Below are 17,275 nucleotides of genomic sequence, written 5' to 3'. Positions count from 1 at the left end.
TCACCAGCTTTTGTTATGGGTTAATCATAAAGTAAATATTTTCCTACTCCTGTGATAGTGTATGTTTTTTGTTAACATAGAACCATCACTGAAAATTAGGATTTGCCCAAAGTGTTCTAATTCGTTACACTGGGGTTTCCAATTCAATTTAGCAAATGTTAATTATGTTTTGCTTTGCAATTATCTTTTGTAGAAAGGGTGTGTTAAAGTGTTAGCTCATCCTTACAAGACCATGCAGTAATTTTGTTTTAAAGTTGAATGTGCACGACAGAGACTGTAGTGCTCAAGGCAGGCAATGTGTGGACAGAACACCTAGCAGCAGTGCAAGCTTCTTGCCCTTCATATTTGCTTCAATTCTTACCTGGAAGGACCCGCTCTACAGGGGACTGGGTTGTTCAGCCCTCATGCCCATTCAGTCCTCTACAGACACTGCCCACAGACACCAGTTCATGGCAGCTATAACACGGGGCTTGGGACATGGGAACTTTCCACTGAACACTGGATAGAAGCCACTGAATTCAACAATTCTGACAATCAGCCATCACAGGGTAACAAGCTTTCATTTGCTACTGTTCAGAGCTGAATTTGAACCAATCACTCAGGGATTGTCTACACTAGAAAATTAGATCAACAAAGCTATACCGCTGAGGGCTGTGAAAATTCCACAGCCCTGAATGATGTCCTGGCAATGAATTGCCATACATAACAGGTACATGAGATACATCTAAGGCTAGGCTGCTTGCTTGCCTATATATCTTTTCTTATAAGTTTCCTATGGGTTTGATTATTTGTTTTATTATAATAGGTTTATATTAGAGTATATTTTGGCTATAACACAGGCGACCTGCCGGCTACATCCTGTATGGTGATCTAAGGCAAAGTTAGCGTACATATGTTTGGGACCTTTCACCTAGATAGATGGTGATGAGCTAAAGCAAAAGGTCCATGTATGACTGCAACCTTTAACACAGAGGATGCATTAAAGCAGGTTGGCATTGGGGCTTTCCTAATTTCCTACCCTTTTTAAAACTTAACAGATACACCACAACTTAGAAATAGCCGAAATAACAGGTTAGGACAGAAATAACAAATGTGATACCTAACCAGGAAAGGGCTATGGTAACAAATAGATGGATATGATAATAATTTGAGATCATTGATATACTAACCTATACGAAAAGGACACTCCAACATTAGTAAAGTGAGGAAATACAAAAAAGGAAAAGGTGAAAATCCCCTACTGAATATGCATCAAACATGATGGCATCAGCATAGGGGCAGTAACATATTATAAAACATATCAGTAACATATTATAAAAGTGGCATCCCAGCATAGGGGCAGTAGGAGAGAGAGATATAGTCTTTGGGAGAAGCCAGAATGATGGCCACTGATGATGATGGGGAAGGTGATGAGGAAGATGATGGCTGACATTTCAGGTTGTTCTACAGGAGATGGTGTCAACATATGGATGTGCAGATGTACATTTTGTAGTATCTCTATCTTACTAAATTGGGGTGTTTGTGACTGTGCTAAATGTATTAATAAACTATACACCTCTACCCTTATATAACGTGACCCGATATAACACAAATTCAGACATAACGCGGTAAAGCAGAGCTCCGGGAGGACGAGGCTGCGCACTCCAGTGGATCAAAGCAAGTTCGATATAACTCGGTTTCACCTATAACGTGGTAAGACTTTTTGGCTCCCGAGGACAGGTGTATTTGTAAATATAAAAGACTTCCTATAGTGTGAGTGACGCAACTGTGCACATCAGGGCTCCCAACAATATAATACATTTCAATTGTACTGGCCCTGATTTTGGGGTAAGAACCTGGCAACCCTCAAAGTGATAAAAATCAATATAATTAATACATAATTTAAGATCATGCAACAAAGCCAACCTCAGTCTCCGCGTAGACAGCACTAGTTCAACACTGCCTCTTGGGGAGATGCATTTACAATAGCAACGGGAGAACGCTGGGCCTCTGTAGTGTTTTGGTGTAGACTTACTAATCTCATGAGGCATCTAGGCCACTCGTTTTCCAGTGAATTTCAATATGTATTTCATCCCAAACTCCAGAAACAGGTCATGGATGCACATTATAAAATCATCTGCTGTGTAAAAGGTTCTGTTAACAAGTGGTCTGGCCCCCATTCTCCTCAAGACAGGTGTACGTGACTACTACCAATATTTAGCATTACAGACCGAACTAGTAGCCCAGCCTATTGTTAAGGTTGCCTGATACTTCTCATTAAAAGACCCCTTTTCACTTGCTTATAGCTTGCCAGATTTTTAACCACTTGGGTTGAAATTTTCTATGCTGGGCATCTGCCTCAGGTTGAATTGTTTTGGAAAATTTCAACCAAAATGGTTGAGCCATTTCCAAGAACAAGACTAGGGAAAAATAATCAGTTTTGCCCAGGTTAAAAAATGGAGACTTTTTCTTTCAATGGCTTTAGTGTCCCCATACTTCGGAACAGGGACTTGAAATTTGGAGTGGGAAGGCTTTTATGTCAGGGATGAGCCTCTTGCCATCTTGTGAAAATCCACTCAAATTTGGCCACCTTACAAGCCTTTGGAAAAAAAAAATCACCGTTGCACATGCTCAGTAAAGACCTGTTAGAGCTTAACACCTAAACTCACCTCCATGGGCACACTCCAGTTTCCATAGCTCTTAGCATTGACTAGACTGCATATGCTCCATCTACGCAGAGTGGCCAAGCATGCTCTGAACCAGGACTATGGAGGTTACCCGTAATGGCTGCTCCCAGGTGCACAACTGAGAACAGGAAGCCTGTGTTCTCAGTGACCCCCCTGTTGGCACCCAAGCAGCCTGAGGGGAAGGGGAGGAAAGGTGCCTGATTCTAATGCAGAGGAGCAAAAGCTACAGCAGCAGGGAGTAAAAGGAGCAAACTGGGAAAAGGAGTCTGATGAGACTGGGACTGAAAAAAATCCAGTCCTATTTGTCTGGATTTGGGCACCAAAATCAGTGCATACTTTTGATCTTAACCTCTCTACGCCTCAGCTCCCCAGCTGAGAAATGCGGATAATATCAACCCACTCATTTAACAGGGGTTTTGTGAAGATAAATTCATTAATATTTGTGGAGCAAGCGGATACGATAGTGATAAAGCACCACAGAAAAACCCATGAGGAAATTTTAATAATTTTGTCTTCATTACAAGATTTGAATAGGGTGTGTGCAATAATGAAGGCCACAAGCCACATATTGAGCAAGAAAGAGAAAACACCCATCCTCTGCACTGAATGAGGTGGGGTCCTCTGGAAAAAAACAGTCTGATCATGTAATTAAATACTGTATCATAATGCAGATGCACAAGGGAGCCGAATTAAGATTGCACAGACGACCTTAATTTTGGCATTTCCTAACTTCCAAGTGCTTCCAAGTGCAACCTTAATAATGGTCTTTTAACAAAGGCTTTTTGTGTGTGATTTCTATAGAGCTTTTGATGTCCAAAGAATTGTATAAATATTTACTAATTAATCCTCACAAGAGAGGAGATAGGTGGGCACTGATTTTCCCATTTATAAAATGGGGAAACGAAGTCAGAAAGTCAAAGTGACTTGCCCAAGATCATACAGATGAACCGGTGGTAGAGCCAAGATTAGAACGGAGGACCTCCTGACTCCACATCCTTTCCTGATTCCATTATATCACACTCCTTGACACCTCACCCCATGCTCATTGCTCCCGACCTGGCTAACAACATTAACATCAGCAATGTGGAAATGCTACATTCTTTTAGATCAACTGAAGTTGAATTCTCCCTTTTCCAAGTGCAAAAACTAAGGTTAAAAATTATGAGATCATCAAGATGTTGTACTGAGAGCCTTTATAGTTAGAAAGTCACATTCCTTAGTAGAATACCACACCCATTGGTCCAAATATATCCAGTGAAGCAAATGGTTTACACCAGGTCTAAATTTAGCCCATGGTGTTTTCTAGTGTTCTAATGGAATAAAGTGATCATAATTTTAACAGTCATGTAAGAAATCCTACTGATGGACAAAAAACAACTAGAGTGTTGAATAGGGAAAGGAAACATTTTCAGCAAAATTCCTAGTTTAGCCTCCCTGCCCCAAGAAATAACAATTAGTCTGTTCCAGGCTGAGCAAGCTGATTTCTCAACAACTAGTAAAAGTGTTACGAATGTAATTATTTCACATCTATACTTTAATATGTCTAGAGCCAAAAAGTGTCATACATAATTTATACAAATGGACAAATTCTCACTGTAGTCTGAGGGGAAGTGAGTATGCAACATTGTAATTGGACAGAAGCAGAATCAATAACAATTTTTACTGGAGGCCTAATGCCTAATTGAACTCCCAGCATCTCCTTGGAGAGGACCACTGCCATGCTCCATGAACCGTGCAAGCAATTATTCTGTACATTCACATTAGCTCCAGAGTAGACCAGGCTAAGTAAACTGCAGCAGCAACAAGCACCAATATGATTACCAGAGCTGGGTGATGCAAAGAGCTAAAATTCATGCCCCTTAAAAAAAAAAATCACAGCACAGTGTTGAACTCAATAGTTTTGCTTCCCAGGGATTGGTGTGTAAATGTTGATCAGTTTGCTCCACACTGCTTTGTACCTCCATCTTTTGCTTGCAATTTGGCAACTGAACAAAACAAACAACAAAATCTCACAGGCACTGAGACTAAACAGCAGAATTTTAGTTTGAGAGGAAACTATGAAATTTCAGAGGATTTTGCTGCAAACTAGAAACCATCCAAAGTTTGCTTGAAAACTCTGGGAACTTAGTACCTGGCATTTAGAATAAACACAGAGATCAGAAAGATGCTATCTGTGACATTAGCTGGATATGACAGTTTGTGATGAAACATATAACTCACCTAGTTTTAGGTGTTCAGAGATTTTGTTGCAACATTTCACATGACTAGTCTGGAGCTTGCTGGTTCTCATGTGTTCTGGACTCACCCTGAGAAAGTATCAGACTCTGAGGTGAAGACTGTTTGCAATCAGATGACTACACATTTTAATTACAATCTGCTGGTGCTTTCTATTCATGAGGTAATTGCCTTATGTTGTTATGATGTTAACAGCAAGCAACCTTAGTTTCTTGCACTGAAACCTGTTCTCACCTCCTAATAGGTTACTGATTCTTTCTCTGCCTCCCTTTGCCCTGGTTATCTACTGCACTCATCCATATGCCCATAACAAACATGGGCACCTCAACATCTAAACCTCTCCCATCTTTGTCAAATCCCAATGCCCAAAAGAGACACCTGGGCCTTGAGGTCCTTTAGGTTAACAAGTGGGGAACAGGCAGGATGTAGGGGGAGAATGCAAGGGAGTTACCTCCAGGATTGGCCTGGAGTTTCCAGGAATTAAAGATTAATCTTTAAAGATTATGGCATGTGATGAAATCTCCAGGAATACATCCAACCAAAATTGGCAACCTAAAAAGAGTGGCCAGGGAATAAAACAGCACCTGCATACCACTGTGAGTATGTGGTTGGGGGCGGCCGCTATGAACGGAGTAGGGAGCAGGAAACTAGGATAGTGGTAATGGAGGAGATGGTGGGAAAAAGAGAACAAGAGAAAGAAGAAAACCTCTCTCCTATCTAATACAGCCCTAGCTACTGAAGCCAACCATGTGGCCCCTTCCACCCCCATTCTCCTCATATAGGCAAGTGTCCCAGTTTTGTACACAAATCTGGTCACCCTGCAATTAGCTGTATGGCAAAACAAATGTGGAAATAATCTCTGAAACCACACGTTGAATCTGCACCCTCAGCCAGACTCTTTGGGAGTACTGGGGGGCTGTGGCATTCTGCACAGACTCTCTTTAAATTAACTTTTTAACAATTCACTCCCCACCCTCTGAAATCAGGCGGAAGAGGTTACAGAATGAAAAGCCCGATTCTCCTCTCTTCGGGCTTTTCTACCTGTGAAAGTTCTTCCAGCATATAGTAGGGCATGAATTTAAAGCAGAACAGCTATTCTGGAATAACTCCATGTGTAGACATGTTCTTATACTGCTGTAACTCCACTCACGTCAGCAGAGCTACTCCTGATTTACCCCTACATGGCAGTACAACTGGGCCCAATGTGTCCCAAGTTATCACAGATACCATGGATTGCAAAGAGAGTTCTGGTGTTCACAATGTCTGAGTGATGCATAATGAATACTGAACCTGAGTGTACAGTACCAAAAAGATATCACAGAGGTGGACTGGGGAAGAGGCAACTTTAGAATATTAAATTCATTTCTGGGCCAAATGCTACCAATATCCTGACACCAATATAACACTGATCTCTGTGTTTAACCAAGTTTCCACTTCTGCTTCCTGGTTCATCTGGAAATCCCAGCGAGAGAGCTCGGCTGCTAACAAAGTCAGCAGTTTGTCACTTATTACAGTGTGCTGCCTAACTTTGTATCAAGTTCCTCATTTGCTCACTGTTGAGCAATCCTCCAAAATGTGCTGTCTGTATAAAAACACTGAGCTCAAACATAATAGAACAATTAGAGATTTTACCTTCAGTTGGTCAAATTACAGTCCTTGCCCTTTACATTTATTTTTTATATAACAGATTTGTTTCAAGGGTGAGACGCTAGTAACTGACCATGTAATCTCATTGTTACCTTGTGCCCTCCACTGCCTTTTTGTGTATCTAACTGTTGCATCACATCTTCGATTGTGAACTCTTTGAGGCAGGGACCATTCTATATTCCATACAATTCTAGCATAATGCATTGGAGGGCTCTAGGCAATACCATAGTACAAACAACATCATCATCAAAATAACCATTTAATAACATTTATGCTTTTTGATCTCTGACTTGTACATTTCTGAAGTATGTGAAAGTTGTTGAGTCAATTGTATGAAATGCTTTATAGAGATGTATAAACCCTTGGTCTCAACACACCTAAACTTTGGGACCTGGACCCAATCTGAACTTCACAATTTACAGATAACTAAAGTTACAAATAGATGATTAAAAAAACCCCAAAAGTAACTCCTCTCTAGACTTATTTCCCCATAAGTAGATTCAGTTTCTACCTCTGGCTGCTGTGTATAAAATACACAAGTGCAACTTCATGCACGAAAACAGCAACAAGGGCAATGAAACCAAATCCAATGTCTGTCTGTTTCTCACGACTGGTTTATTAATTTATTTTACTTCAGAACCTTGTATGAATTAACTTTATCAGGACTAGAACAGGGTCTACTGTTTACTCTAAAGAGTGGTTAATTCCAGCTTTCAAAAGTTATCAGAAGTTGTTTATTACAGGAGCTAGGCAGAACTTCCTTAATGAAACTTGAAGCTAGGAATTACTCATCCAGGTTAAGATTTTGTCACCAACTCCAAACTCACCAGAAGGTTCAGCAAAGGTCATGAACCTTTCCAGCACAGCTGAGTCAAGTTTTGATTGAGTAGCTTTACAAAGAAGTGCTTTAAGATGAGGGGATGGAAACCATGCAGATATCAGGGTATGTCTTTGCTACAGAGTTAAATTGAGTTATCTACAGTTAAGTTACTCCTCCCAAGTTAGTCTAGCTTGAGCAAGAGCAGCCGCACTGTGAAATAACAGTAGAGTTGCACAGCGAGATTGTGTTAGCTGACAACTTGTGCTAACCAGAGCAGTAACCCCTGGTGGGTCAGCCAATGTGACTTAGAAGCACCACCACACTCAAGTTGAGGGAGTTTGTGAGTGGACAGGACTTGCGTTAGGGGCAATACTTGAGCTATAAACTTTAGTTAACTCTGCAGTGAAGACAAGCTTTAAGTTAAACAGGTAAAACTAGACTGAATTTTGCTTAGGAGCTTTGGGGTTCATTCAAATGCCAAACTAAGGGGCCAAAAGGTGGAGGGAGAATCCAAGCAAACTGATACATAAAAGTTAATGTCCATATGAAATTTCACCAAAACATAATCTAGTTTCTTGCAGCTATTCTTGTTTTACGCATTTTGAATCCACTCATCACTGTCTGATCTACATGTAAGTGGCTGGGTAGCCTAGAGCAGTGGTTCCCAAACTTTAACAGCCCGCGAATCCCTTTCACAAAAATATCAAATCTCGCAAACCCCCTCCTAAAAATGAATATTTCCAGGGATTTTCTCCCTTACCTGAGTATAAATGATAGAAGCAGTGATCTTGGAAATAATTTGGATTTTTTATGACATAGTTATTACATGCTATTATTACATTATTATTTATCATTACATTATTAATTTTATTACATTATGAAAACGGCAACACTCTTCCAAGATTTCACTTTTGTAGCTCATATCACTTCGATTAAGCCTCCTACATGTTTCATCAAGGAGTACCAGACTTGAAACAGCATGAAGGTATTTAAGAAGCCAACTCAATTAAAGAGTTCCTCCCACAAGCATTCGGGTCTTCAGCAGTCCAGGCAACCGATGTATGACTACTACAAAGCTTAAACTTGTTCTGCCAGGAAGTCATGGTCCCAGGGCTCAGGCTGCCGGTCCCTAGGGACGGCTCTGTCCGCCATTACAGAATTTTTTTCTGAGAACCCCCTGATACATTTCGCTAACCCCCAAGAGTTCACAAACCCCAGTTTGGGAACCACTGGCCTAGAGGTATGGCCTCTGGTGACAGTGGTTCAGGGTTCAGATCCCAGCCATGCCCTAGCTTTAGCCCTGGCTGCCATGGCTCCTTTAATTGGGGGGGAAGGAGAGACATGATTCAGTGACTAAGGTGCTAGCCTGGGACTCAGGAGAGCTAGGTTCAATTCCCTGCTCTGCTACAGATTCCATGTGTGATCTATCTTTAATCTATCTGTAAGTCGGGATAAGAGCATTTTCCTCCCTTACAGGGGTGATGTGAAACACTCAGATACTTTGGTAATGGGGACCATATAAATACCTTAAATGGACAGAATAATGATTTGTTTATTTTTGACCTTTATTTGAAGTAGCATCATTTTCTTTGGTTTTGAAAAGCAGATCTCTACTTCTTTTGTTCAGAGTCCTGCTAAGCATCAGACTTCAGGAAACATGGCAGGCTACTTCCCGAAGAGAGACCTCTCTCACCTTGATGACATGCTACCACTTCAGCTATTGTTGTTCATTTGTCTTTGCTTTGCAGACTTGAACTTCATTCAATTTTTTTCCTACCGATATCCACATCTGAACTACAATTGGTTCCTGAAAAAACTAACATAAACGAGCAATACAGCAGACCTGATATAGTACATAATACGAGGGACTGGGCATGAAAAGCAAGGGAAAGGCAATGGAACACACAGCCTTTCATTTCTAGGTAACTGACCTAAGTGAATCCAGCCCAAGGCAGTGTGACCTTAAACCTTGGTTTTCCTGGACGGACTGAACCTTACTGATTTCAGCTGGGATCTGCCCTCATGTTGTTCATTAAAGGACTGGTGTCCCAAATTGTCAGTGACCAACGGTCAGACTCATTTCTACATTCAATAGCTTACAAAAAATGAGACAGGTGGTCTCAGTCCAGAATGACAGGAGTCCACTTCACAAAAGCCACAACTTTAGTCTAAATGAATAAAACAAGAGGAGGCAAAGAATGATTAAGGGATTTGCCCAAGGTCACATAGGCAGTGCTAGAAAATGAGCCCAGATCTTATGAGTCCTTCTCCTGTGCCTTTGCCACAAGGTCATCCATTCTCTGTCCTTCCCTTCCTCCTTTAAAATTGGTTGATCTCCATTACATGACATTTAAAGCTTATAGCTTAGATCTAGAGAACAAAAACTCTTGTTAGGTCATCGAATCCATCCCCTGCTGTACATCTTCCAACATTTTGTCCAGTCCAATTTTAAATTATCAAAAAGGGTCTCCACTTCCATGTATTTTCTCTCTGTCCTTTGCACAGCTTAACAAACCTCAGATGAAGATATTTATTGCACACTGTATGGATACAGTAAATATTCACACAATACAAATTAGCCGCTATGGTTTTTAAGCAAGTAGGATTCCTCTATTTCCTCTTTGGCGAAATTACAATTTCAGGTGGCTACTTAAAAATAATTCTACATACTGCAAAAAATTGTTGAAGGGTCAGATTTTGCCCCATATTTAGTTTTTTCTGTAAATATAAAACTAAGGCTAATAGAAATGTTGCGGTGCATTTTTAAAAAAATAATTGCCAAGGGAAGTAGTTATTTTGAAAAAATAAACGAACAGTTTCAAAATGCTCCACCATTATACTAATCTATGAGAACCTTGAAGTCAAACTGACTAGAAAGTCCATTTTCATTACCCAAACTGAGAGAAATGCAAGAAATAAACACACACAATCCTGAAGAGTGCATCTGATTTTTAGAAACCTCTTAATTTTAATATATGATGTTGCCCTAGTTAATACAGGTAAAGAAACAGTTTCATCAAGTGTGATTTCTGAGCTCACTTATCCCTTGAAAAAAAGGCACATACCTGTAGTTATTTAATCCATACTAACTGCAGTATAATTGTTCCCCACCCAATACCATGACAGTACAACCTAGACACCCAGTCGTTACTCCACAATAACTTCACATAAACCAAAGTGCAGGAAAAGAAAAGGTGATAAAGCTTATCACATCAAAGCTGCAGAACATAAATGTAAAGGTCAAATTTGTCTTGGTGTCAATTCGTCTTTGTAAGCGTGGACACAATTAAATCCAGCCTTTCTTCCCAGCCACACAAATCCCCTCTATTCTTTTGTCAAGACAAACACCTTGGTCTTTTGTCCTTTTTTGGTCCTTATGCTTAGTTGTCTTCTAGATGTCAGCTCCAACATACATAAACAGGGTTTCAGACTAGGGACTGCCAAAAACTGTTTTTGTATAAATCTGTCTTGACGTTTCTTTCTAACGCCTTTGTTCAGAAACTGGAAGCAGCTAAGGTTTGCTTTAAATTGTAAAATAGTAAGTGGGTTTATATTTGAACAAAATACACAACAGATATTCATTGGGAGGAGAAGGGAAGTAGCAAGAGAGGGGAACCAAACATACTGACATCTTAGGGGATATTCCTTGCAGGTAGCAAGGAAAGAAACTTGTGACCCTTCTCAATGGCAGAATAAGAGTGCAGAGAAGTTGATACATGCATATTTAACTAGCCTGAAAAGTTGAGGTTTCTGTAATTTTTTCCCTTGGGATGACAAGAGAGGAGCAATAATTTATAAGCAGAATGGGATTTTGTTCAATATGTGAACAAAATTCACTTTCATCTCTCTATAGACTGAGATCACAATTTAGAAAGGTATTTAAGCATGTAAGTAATTCAATTTAAGTCAAAACTACTCACATGCTTAAAAGTTAGTCATGTGCTTAAGTATCTCACAGAACGGAGGTTTAAATCTAAGAAAATTTGAAAACTCCCTTTGTGTAGCTGCAAAATTATCACTGATATATTAACTTGGGACATCAAAATCCTAATTATTCTGATATTTTCCTATAGAAACATTGCCAAATTAGCACAAAGAGTATTCACATACAGGAAGGGCTGGGTTTTGTTGTTTTTTTTTTTAAAGAGTCCAAAGATAACACTGGGAAGGCAAGAGAGACGAACCAGGATTTGCAGAGGACCATTTGCTCGCTTTCATGAGTTTACTTCAATGCCCCTCCACTAAAAAATCCTTACCCCATACATCTCTACCAGTCCTCAATACATTATCACGAGAATAAAGAACATTTTGAAGAAGTCCAATTTATCTGGGCTTGACTATTTTCCAGCTGACAAAGCAGGAACAAGCAGTTTTAAAAATAAGGAAAAAACAAATCAACAATGGTCTGGAACAAGGAACTGCCGTGTGTGTGAATAGCTGATCTAGTTGCAATACGGACAGTGCTAACTTACGGCTGGCAAGATACTTTTTCAGAAGAAGGGAAGAGAAGAAAATGTTTAAATATCACTTTTATTTAATAATTATTTTTTCAGACATATTTAACATATTCCCACTTTTATAATGCACAGAATCTTCCTCTCTACTGTGCTATTATAGCCAAGCTATACACCTCTCATCCACTCCCCACCCTTCCACTCCCCTAGTTCTTCAGCTCCCTCTTATTTCCACATCACTCCTCCTGCTGCCATGTCCACTTTAGCCCCAATTCAGTAATCCATCCGTGTTCACCAAAGCACTTGAGCAGATGCTTAATTTTTAAAATTCAAAGCACCTTCTGAAGTGCTTTGCTGAACTGGGGCTTTTGTTTCCTATCTTGTAGTGTTTGTTTAAAAGAACAAAGTGGATCCTTACATCTTCAACTAAGATGCATCCAGTACCAGTAGGCTGCCCCATGACCTTGTATTTGCAACCACTGTCCTCCATTCCCTCTACCTGCTCTCTCTGGTTTGTCTGCCCTCATCTTCTCACATCTCTCCCTAGGCCCCAGAGCTGCAATTAGATCCACAGGGGTGGATTTCTACATGCAGAGCTCCACTGACACAGTGGTAAAGGGCCCGTCTCCAGTTGCAAAACTGTAAGCTCTTTGAGGCAGGGATCATATCTATTTTATTCATATAGATGGCACCTAGCATGCTTTTAGTTGCTCCATATATTCCTTAACAACAGAATTAGCCTGGGCCCTTTCAATCTGATTGCTACAGTTACAGTGCATCTCTATCTCCATCAGCTGTACTTTCCCTTTTAGTCCCATTCCCTATGCTGAACTTCTACAGTCTTTTCTTCCCTGTGTCCTCCTAACGCTGACAGATGCTCGGTATTTCCAGGAGTCTTTGCAGCTGCTCTGGACATAGATTTTCTATTAGACTAGTGCACAGCGCCTGGCCTTTTCTCACTTGTTTCCTTCCATTCACAGCCAAGGTTTAAGGCATCTGATCTCACCATTATTTAAATGTATTATGGTAGCAGTCACAAAGAGCACTCTCCACACATGTACCATGCACATGCAGCTCCTGCTCTGGAACATTAATTACTCTAGCACCCAAGAGCCACAATTACTTTTACAGCCACCAAAATCATGGAGGCTCTTTGCAATGTAAATAGCAAGGTGTGGGCCCTGTCCCAGAAATCATATCATCTAGTTTTGGACATGACAACAAGTGAGGAAAGATGAGGCATGCAAACCTGGGCCCATTGAAATCAATGGAAGTTTTGCCATCTAGTTCAGTGGGACCAAGATTTCACCCAAGGAGCAGAGAAGTAACATGCCATTGTTACTCATTTGTGGCATGTGTTTGCACCTGAGCTTTTAGGGAGAGATTTTTGACGGCACCTAAGGGATTTACATGCACAATTCCTACTGATTTTCAATGGGATGGGTGTGCCTAAATCCTGTAGGCCCCTTTGAAAATCTCTCCCTCAGTTGCTTGCAGTTGCTTTCTGTGATCCCACTGAAGCATAAAACGAAGGTCACTCCCTAGTAATACTGCACTGGTCCTTGGCCATATCAAGAAGCCTAAAGTGGTATCATGGTCTGTCAACAGTAATAAGAAGCCTGGCAGGGCTGGGAATTTGGGGAGGAGGGAACCCTTCTCTTTCATATCCATACTACAATCCATCACCTAACAAATAACCCACACTCTCAAGTGGGAGATGTGCAAAAATCTTTAATCTTCAGCAGCCAGTCAAATCAGACATACCTGGGGAAGCTCCCCAGGTTGCAGAGTGCTCTATAGCTGAATTCCCTGATGTTCTCAGATCTTTTTGCTAACTCATAGCCAGACGAGAACGCTGACTCTGCCTATTAGTGGAGCCTTCTCAACCCAGTGAGTGGATGAACTCACTGAGTTTGCATGTTTCAGAGTAGCAGCCGTGTTAGTCTGTATCCGCAAAAAGAAAAGGAGGACTTGTGGCACCTTAGAGACTAACAAATTTATTAGAGCGGAAGTGATCATTACTTCGTCCTAGTCTTAAACCAAGACTTTTCTGGCCCACACACAGCAACTCCAACAGGCAGGGCCACCAAAGGAAGTTCTAGGTCCAGTGAGAAAGCAGAAAGCACCAGGGCTCCTTGTCCACTCACTCATCATTCCAGTGCACTGTCTCACTTTCCCTTCCATTCTCCATCTCTTTCTCCTCCCCACAAAATAATTACAAGACATCTTCAGGAGGCACCTTATGCCAGTAGAAAGAGATCCCAACCTACCGGTATGAGCACCACACTCTGAGGCATCGGCAGAGTGGGGGGTCCACAGTCATCGAAGGGAGAATGTTTCAAAAGAAGAACTAATGTCAGATCTATACGAATTATTAATGTTATTTTTTGTGTAGTCAGTGTTTCAAGTGAGTGGGGGAGAAAATCTCAAAAGATCACAGACCTGGCAATTATTTATTTTTAAATCGAGCCAGGTGGCTGAGGGGCACATTTTAATCACTGTTTTGCCAAAGCTGCTGCTCCCAGATTATGATAGACCCCGACACACACACTTTTTTTCATGCCACTTTAAGTAGGACCTGAGAGACTTGGTTTCAATTCCCTGCTCTATCATAGATTTCCTATGTGACCTGACACGAGTCACATTTCTCTCTGAGCCTCAGTTCTTCATTTGTACCACGGGGATAATGGCATGGCCCTACCTCTGAGGTGTGGTGAATAGAAATACATTAAATACAGCGAGACGCTCAGATACTACAGTAATGGGGGCCAGATAAAGTACTTTAGACAGAAAGAAGTATGAACACTCCAATAAGAAAAATCTACAGAAACAAAGATCTATTGAATACATGGCCAGGTTGTGTTACATATTATACACGGATAGTCTCATAGGAGACAGAACTCCTGTGCCAGATCTTAAGATTCCTAAAGCTTAATACCATTGGCACATTTCTTCCCTTTCATTAATATTCCAGACAGTCAACATTTTCCAGCTGACGTTTGTGCTCTTTTAAATATGTTTTTATATATTTGTATTATTTATTCATCTGTATTTAAATTCCTCTCTGCAATATTTGTTGGTAAATGTCTGTAACTGACTTGACTCAGGCTGTCAATCCAGTCTAACCCTGTACTTTCAGAGCTGAAAGTGAGAGTGTTGGCCACATGAACTAAAGGACAAAGTCCCCACGCTGGAAGCAGCAGCAGATAAAGTCACTTATATCAACCAGCCGCTAGGAGGGACCGTAGGAAGAAAAAAAAAGTAAAGGTGATTTAATAATGCTTACATAACAACAACAAAATATGTAAAGAGCATACAAATATTAAATTTGGATTTATTGAAAATGCTCCTATTAATAGTGAATCTTTGTAGGGTGCTTAGCATGCAAACCTGATTTATATCTGTCCGCAGTGCATGAGTCACTCAGGAGAACTGACAAACAAACTCCCGCACTTCACTCCAGCTCTTGTTCCTCATTCCTTAAAATGTCATGAGGCAATAGGGGATGAGGACAAAGATGATGAATCTGTGCCTGAAAGCTCTCTTGATTTACACTTTGACTGAAATTTTCTGGGATTCTTTGCACAATCTTTTCTTTGCTCACAGCACTACTCAGGATGAATTATGGCATCAGACCAAATGAGGGAGGAGGACTTAGCCAAAGAAACGTTTTCTAATCCATAGATAGTAGGTTGCATTCACTGTCACAGCATGTGCTTCTTTCTTAGGATATGTCTACACTATGGAGACTATACTGGCCTTTTTCTGTCAACAAAGTTGCTTCTACACTGGGGTGTGTTGCTCACACCCCTTACCAGTGTATCTATGCTGATATAACTTTTCAGTGTAGACCAAGCTTCAGACACCTCAATACTATACTCACTCAATCCTTGACTATATGACATAGCATGAACAATTAATGGACACCCCTAGTAGCCAAGGTATACCACAGTTACACACGGTCTTGCTCGTCTCAAAATGAGAAGGCTCACTCTGTACTGAGGCAGTGTTCCATCACCTTCCTGTTTTCTTATCTAATAAGATCACCACTGCATAATGGACGGGTTTTCCCTTGAACGACATGCCTCCCAAGGAGAGAGCATGCACATGCCTTTCAATAGGATTGCACTCATATAGCTTGTATTAACATAGTTTACAAGATAACAACCATGCTACTTACGAAATCTTAATGAAGAGCCAGATCCTCAGTTGGTGTAAATCGATACAGCTCCAGCTTCATTGACTTCGGACATGCTAGGAATGGTAATTGGGAACACATGTAATGTCAAGAAGCCTTATGGTAATGCTGCTTCTCAGCTATCACCTGTAAACAGACTTAAAGCTTGTCACAGCAGAGAAGCCATAACAAACCTGGCTGGTGTGTGGAAGAGGAAACTGAGGCACGCCGCCTCATTACTTCAATGGCTGGATGCCAAGATACCTACATACTGGAAAACATTAATATCTACATTGAGTTAACACCAGTTGGGAAAGCAGATATGGTAACAGTAATGCAAAGGTACAAGGAGATGCTTTCTAGCAAGAGAAGACACACTTGTTAACTTAGGAGATCACTAGACTAGTCCACAGAGTGCTAAAAGATGCACAAAACTTTGCAGGAGCATATGTGGTTAACGCTACAATATTTAGCAACACTTGGGAATACTGTTAAACCTCAAAAGGACCCTAACACACACTGCCTTCAAGTTAGACAGTGATTCACACTCTTGCAGTAAACTAAGGGGAGAGGGGTAACACCTCAAAGTATCACCCTGTAACCCCTCATATTCATCACTGGTATATGGTTGAAGTAGTTCATGCAAAGCGTGCTTTGCAAGGTATCATAGGAAAGGTCATGATCCGATGAAACTCATTGTTCTGTCAAAATATGTATATCATTATTGTGTATGAAATTATGAGATTTTGTTATATGGTTGTTACTGAAATATGTTGAGAGTTTGGGAAGAGCCAGATCCTCTAAGCTAACCACTGTTAGCTCTCCAGTGACTAAAAGGGTAGTGACCCGAGCAGATGTTAAATGACACTTGATTAGGAGGGGAATTGTAAACTTAATTTACAATTCTGTAAGAGACAGTTGCACGAGTACTACACAATAGGGATTGCTCAACTCTGGGACTCAGCAAGGCCCACCAGGACATGCCTGGGCCAGTATCTTTCCAAGGACATGGATTGAGAGTATAAAATAAGGCACAGCAGCATCATGAGACCACCTGTCTCCTCTGCCATCTACACTGAAGGCAACAAGAACACTAGGAAGAGAAAGACTTTGAACTGAGGAGACTGGTCCCAGGCTGAGAAGGAAATCAGCCTGTGTATTAAGAACTGTAGCCTACCTGCAACATCCAGTGGAGTGAGAAAAGCTGTTTGATTCAAATCTTGCTTAGTCTAAAAGTTTAGGATTTAGAATGTATGTTTATTTTTTATTTTCTTAA

The 17,275-nt window shown here is 40.7% G+C and overlaps 1 protein-coding gene across 3 annotated transcripts in view; it reads right to left on the bottom strand.

Moving 5' to 3' along the window:
* Positions 1-17,275, bottom strand: part of KIAA0930 (KIAA0930 ortholog) — a 135,771-nt gene that overhangs the window by 73,688 nt on the left and 44,808 nt on the right. Inside the window, exon 2 of one of the 3 annotated variants that reach the window (XM_048824949.2) lies at positions 16,003-16,076. The exons of the other annotated variants lie outside the window; for them this stretch is intronic. The gene's annotated coding sequence lies outside the window, so the exon portion shown is untranslated. The remainder of the gene's footprint in view (positions 1-16,002; positions 16,077-17,275) is intronic. 3 annotated transcript variants of the gene reach the window in all.

Source organism: Caretta caretta, chromosome 1, assembly GCF_965140235.1.
Source record: "Caretta caretta isolate rCarCar2 chromosome 1, rCarCar1.hap1, whole genome shotgun sequence".
Taxonomy (NCBI): domain Eukaryota; kingdom Metazoa; phylum Chordata; order Testudines; family Cheloniidae; genus Caretta; species Caretta caretta.
Note: the sequence above shows the minus strand (reverse complement) of the source record. Positions and strands in the feature narration are given on the sequence as shown.